Raw genomic sequence first — 6180 nt, 5'->3', positions numbered from 1 at the left:
GGGTCCAAACCTGTAGCCCCAAATTGGATAATCTTTGCAACTGCTAAAAAACAAAAGAGAAGCCAGGAAACAGACATAATAAAAAAGACAACAACTCTGAGTATTTTAGCAACCACGTGAGCAGCCCACCCTTATTCAAGTAGCAGCAGCTGTGCAAGCGGCCCCCACCATCTGAGGAGTAGTAGACTAGCGTGTAGCTCACCCCTATCCAAGGAGCAGCAGCTCTGTGAGTGGCCCACACCCATTCGAGGAGCAAGAGCTATGCAAGCAGCTTGTCCCCATCCGAGGAGCAGCAGCCCCACAAGCAGCCTGCCCCCATATGGGGAGCAGCAACCATGCAAGCAACAAAAGAGAAGCCAGGAAACAGACATAATAAAAAAGACAACAACTCTGAGTATTTTAGCAACCACGTGAGCAGCCCACCCTTATTCAAGTAGCAGCAGCTGTGCAAGCGGCCCCCACCATCTGAGGAGTAGTAGACTAGCGTGTAGCTCACCCCTATCCAAGGAGCAGCAGCTCTGTTAGGAGAGGCAGCAGCAGCCCTGCAAGGAACCTGCCCCTGTCTGAGGAGCAGCAGCCTCATGAGCAACCCACCCCCATCCTAGGAGCGACAGCCCCCACAAGCAGTCCGCCCCATCCCAGGAGCAGCAGCTGTGCAAGCCGCCTGCCACCACCAACCAGGGGATCCACCACTGCTTCAAACAGTGCCCACCAAAGGAGCAGTCACCAACTAAGGAGCAACTGCTGCTGTGACTGCACAAGGAGCAGCTGCCGTCCAAGAAGCCACTGCCATCCAAAGTGCAAACCCTGCACAAGTCGACACCTAGATTCTTTGGCGAGAGCAAAAATGGGTAGACAAACAAAGCCTCAAAGGAAAGAAAAGAAGGATTCCCAGAAAAGCAGCTAGTGAAATGGAGGCATGCAATATGTGAGAAAAATAATTCAGAATAAGGGTCGTACAGTTCATAAACTGGATGGATGAAAAAATCAACAACGTATGCAAGAATCAAGAAGAAATAAAGAGTAAAATAGCTGTAATAAAGAACACCTGGAAAGTTTCAACAGTAGACTAGGAGAAGCGGAGGATCGAATTAGCAAATTAGAAGACAGAAAAACTGAACTGCAATTGGAGACAAAAGTTAAAAGACAGGAGGAGAGCCTGACAGAGCTTTGGGACAACGTGAAACAAAGAAACATAGGAATAATAGGGGTGCCAGAATGAAAAGAAGAGGAACAAGGGTTAGAAAACCTATTTGAAGATATAATGTCAGAAAACTTCCCTGATGTGGGGAAGAAAAAAGTCATACAAACACAGAGAGTCCCAAACAAGATGAATCCGAAAGACCCACACCAACACACATCATAATTATGTTGGCAAGTGTTCAGAACAAAGAGAGAATATTAAAGGCTACAAGACAGAGACAGAAAGTTACATAGAAGGAATCTCCCATTAGATTATCAAGTGATTTCTCAACAGAAACACATCAGGCCAGAAAAGAATGGAAGGAAATTTACAAAGTGATACAAAACAAGGGTCTGAATCCATGAATACTCTATACAGCAAGGCTCTCAATAAAAATTGAAGGGGAAATAAGAAACTTCACTGACAAAAAAAACTAAGGAGGTTTATCACTACCAGGCCAGCAATGCAAGAAATGCTATTGGGACTGGTGTAAAAAGAAATTAAAAAAGAAGAAGGAACAGAGGCACAAAAAATAAGAATGGCTACAAACAAGTGTCTATCAATAATAACTTTAAATGTAAACAAACTAAGTGCTCCAATCAAAATACATTGAGTGGTTGAATGGGGGAAAAAATGACCCATACATATGCTATCTACAAGAGACCCATCTCAGAACAAGGAACTCACACAGACTGGAAGTGAAGGGATGGAAAAATATCTTTCAGGCAAATGGAAATGAAAAAAAAAATCTGGGGTATCAATACTTATATCGGAAAAAATAGACCTCAAAGTGAAGGCCATAACAAGAGATAAGGAAGGCCACTTCAAAATATTTGTTTTCTTTTTTCTTTCTGTCTGTCTTATTGTTTGTTTAATTATTTGTTAGTTTGTTTTTTCTTTTTGTTCTTTTTTTGCTTCTGTTTTTCCTCTCCTCACTTGTTCTCTTCTTCTACTAATAGCTTAATTAATTCCAATAGCCAATCATCTGAGAAATGCCAATCAAAACAACAATGAGGAACCATCTCATGCCTGCCAGAATGGCTATCATCAACAAATCAACAAATGACAAGTGCTGGCAAAGATGCAGAGAAAAAGGACCCCTCGTGCACTGCTGGTGGGAATGCAGACTGGTGCATCCACTGTGGAGAACAGTATGGCATTTCCGAAAACAGCAACAACAACAACAAAAAAACACAAACAAACAAACAAAAAACTAATAATGGAACTCCCATTTGACCCAGTGATCCCACTTCTAGGAATATATCCCAAAAAACTAGAAACACCAATCAGAAAGGATATATGCACCCCTATGTTCATTGCAGCACTATTACTTTCTACCCTATTCAAGGTAGAACAAATACTTGTGTTTTTTAAAATAATAGGGTAGGAAGGAGGCAATATTGTGAAGACACAGTCTGGGCTCCCTCTGCTGGAAACAACCCCGGCAGGTCTATCTGGGGACAGTGAGCAGCTGGCCCTACCCTGAATCACGCCTCTGGGGTCTCCATTGGCCTCCCTTTGTGGAAGGCGACCCTGGTGGGCCAATTGAGGGGGGACAGTGCCAGGCGGCCCTGCCCCAAGTCGCCCCATCACTGCCGCCGCTTGCGGCCTCTCACTGCAGGAGGTGACCTGGCGGGCGATCAGGGGATGTCACTGGTCACTGAACCCCCACCCCACCCCATTGCCATGCCCTCCCTCTGCCTGCTCACCGGCCCCACCCCCTGCAGACCAGTCCTTCCACCATTGTGTTGATTTGTATATTATGCTTTTATTAAATAGAATATGCTCACTCATCATCCTTAATTAAAATGTTGTAAGTAGCGATGGAATCTATTAGCTACATTTTTCAATATCTATAGTACTGTGGACATCAAGACAGCAATGGTAACTTCACCAAGAACACTTAAAGTTTGTCTTCTGTGAGTATATCCATTATGTTGCAGCTGGCTATGTTCCAGGAAGGGGCTGATGGTAGGGTAGGGTACAGGGAATGAAAGGACAAATTGAGTTTCAGAATAGCAAATAAATAAAACTTATTACTCTGGCAGGTATTTGCCTTGGGAACAAGCCAATAATGACTAGTGTACAAAAATATACAAAATACTTATCTTTGAATGAGTTTAAAGCTCCTTCCTACAGATAGGAGCATGAGCCTGGGTCAAGTTACTCTTTAGTTAAGTGCGTATGAAACCAGAGCTGATGAGGGAGTGATAGGCATTGTTCTGACCTGGTTTTAGAGTGCTACTTTCCTGTTTTTTAACAATATAAGGCTAAAGTGTAAAGTACTATCTGAACTTTTCATATGATCAGCAAAGTTAAGACTTCAATCTAGACATCTTAGTTTTTCAACCCAATGCTCTTTCTACAAATAATAACTAATTTTACTTCTATGAACCTCAGTTTCTTCATACTTTAAACCAAAGATAATATCATTAGCTAACTTGGAGGGATGTAGTGAGGACTAAAGAAGATAATACATATATTGCACTTGGAATAGTGGCTAGTGCATAGTAAAAAGATTAACTGTTATTCACATGCTGTAACCTAGAAAGGAACCTCTTAAAATCTCAAACAGCATCCAGTGTATGTTTTCCTCCAGATCTCAGTATTTGCTGGTTTTTTAAAAATATTTTTTATTGTTAATAGTATTAAATATATTTCCCATTTCCCTCCCCTTAGATCTCACTATTTGTATTTGCATTGTTTTTGGTAACAACACGTGAGGTTGCCTCTAATACTAAGATATGAGCCATTAAGTTTTGTACAGGAGTTTTCATAAAGGCTTATTAAGTAACTAGTTCAAGTACATCTAGCAATTAAGTGGTGAATCAGGAATTTGAACCAAGAGTCTTTTGACATTGAGCTTGGTTCATAGCAGGCTCACCATTAATCTTGCTAATAGTAAATGAATGACTCATTTTTATTTTACTCTTCATTTATTTTATCATTCATTAAATATTCCTTGTTCAGGGAATTACATTTTTATTAAGAGTCTAAAAGTTGACTGGCATTTAGAAAAACATATCACATTACTGACTTATATTGAATTACTACTGATCAGATTCAATTCACCTGATTGCATTAGCCTATATTTCAATGTATGATTTATATGAATATCATTCAAAAGTCTGTCAAAGACCCTGCTTAACTCTATATACAGTCTTCTATAATATATTATTTTAAAATTAGCTTGAGAGGTATTATTGTATAATGTTAGGCTACTTTCTAGCCCTATGGGATTTGACAAATTACTTTTTTAAAAGTTTTTTCTCCTTTTATTGAATTTATTGGAATAACACTGGATAAGAAAATTGTACAGGTTTAAGGTGCACATTTCCACAACACACCATCTGTACCTTGTATTGTGTGTTCACCATCCCAGGTTAAGTCACCTTCTACCACCATTATCCACCTTTTACACTCTACTAACTCCCCCCACCACATTTTCCCTCTGGTAATTACCATATGGTTGTCTGCCTTTGAGGGTTTTTTCCTTTTATTATTGACACTATTATAGAAGTCCCCATTCTCTCCTCCCACCACATTGCTGACTTTCATCCAGCCCCCAGCCCCTCTGGCTATAACCACACTTTTGTCTGTGTCTGTGTGTCATGCATATATGTTCTTTGAGTAATCCCTTCACTTTTTTTCACCTAACACCCCTTTCCTGAGTTTATTTCTATTTTGTTTGTTGGTTTATTTTGTTCATTAGATTCCACATATTAGTGAAATCATGTGGTATTTGTCTTTCTCTGACAGGCTTATTTCACTTAGCATAATAATCTCCAAATCAACCCCATGCTTTCACAAAAGCAAGATTTCTTCATTTTTTATGACCAAGTAGTATTCCATTATGTAAATGTACCACAGTTTTCTTTTTTAATATATTTTATTGATTTTTTTACAGGGAGGAAGGGAGAGAGATAGATAGTTAGAAACATCGATTAGAGAGAAACATCGATCAGCTGCCTCCTGCACATCTCCCATTGGGGGTGTGCCCGCAACTTGGGTACATGCCCTTGAGCGGAATCGAACCCGGGACCCCTCGGTCCACAGGCCGACGCTCTATCCACTGAGCCAAACCGGTTTCGGCGTACCACAGCTTTTTTATCCACTCATCTACTGATGGGCACTTGGGCTGCTTCCAAAACTTGGCTATTATAAATACCACTTCAATGAAGTTAAGTATGCATATATTCTTTCAAATTAGTATTTTGGTTTTTTGGATATACTCTTAGAAGTGGAATCTCTGGGTCATAAGGCAGTTCCAGTTATACTTTTTTGAGGAAACTCCATACTTTTTTTCCAAAGTGACTGTACCAATCTGCATTCCCACTAACAGTGCACGATGGTTCCCTTTCTCCACTTCCTCCCCAACACTTGGTGTTTGTTGATTTGATGATAGACATTGTGGAATGTGTGAGATGATACCTCCTTGTGGTTTTAATTTGCATTTCTCTGATGATTAGTGACATTGAGCATCTTTTCCTGTCTTTTGGCCATCTGTATGACATGTTACTTTTAAGGTGGTTTAATATCTCTAACCTTGTATCTTCATCTTTAAAATGGGATTATTCATTTCATTTGAAATAATTATATAGCAGTATAAAGTAATAAGATTGGTAATACAACTCTAAAGCAGTTTTAAAGACTAAATATATATGACGTTCTTACCACAATGCCTGACATATTAGTTAGTGTTTTTATTACTATATCTCCCAAATAGATATAGAAAATACATCATAGGGTGCATGTAACTTGCCAGGCATATAGCTCACCTACTCTCCCCTAACTTCCTTCATTGTACCTACTTTCTTCTCCTTTTTCCTCACTATCCTCAGAGCCCAAGTGCTCAAGTGCTGACTTTGGACAGATAAATTCAGAAATCCTGGCAATAATAACTCATTCTCCATGTCCACCTTTGCCTTCTGTTCATTTCCTGGTTATTGTCTGTGCTGTGAGACCCACAACCCTCTCCCAAAATATTTTTTCCAATG

The sequence above is a fragment of the Myotis davidii genome, unplaced genomic scaffold (assembly GCF_000327345.1).
Source record: "Myotis davidii unplaced genomic scaffold, ASM32734v1 scaffold652, whole genome shotgun sequence".
Classification (NCBI taxonomy): domain Eukaryota; kingdom Metazoa; phylum Chordata; class Mammalia; order Chiroptera; family Vespertilionidae; genus Myotis; species Myotis davidii.
Note: the sequence above shows the minus strand (reverse complement) of the source record.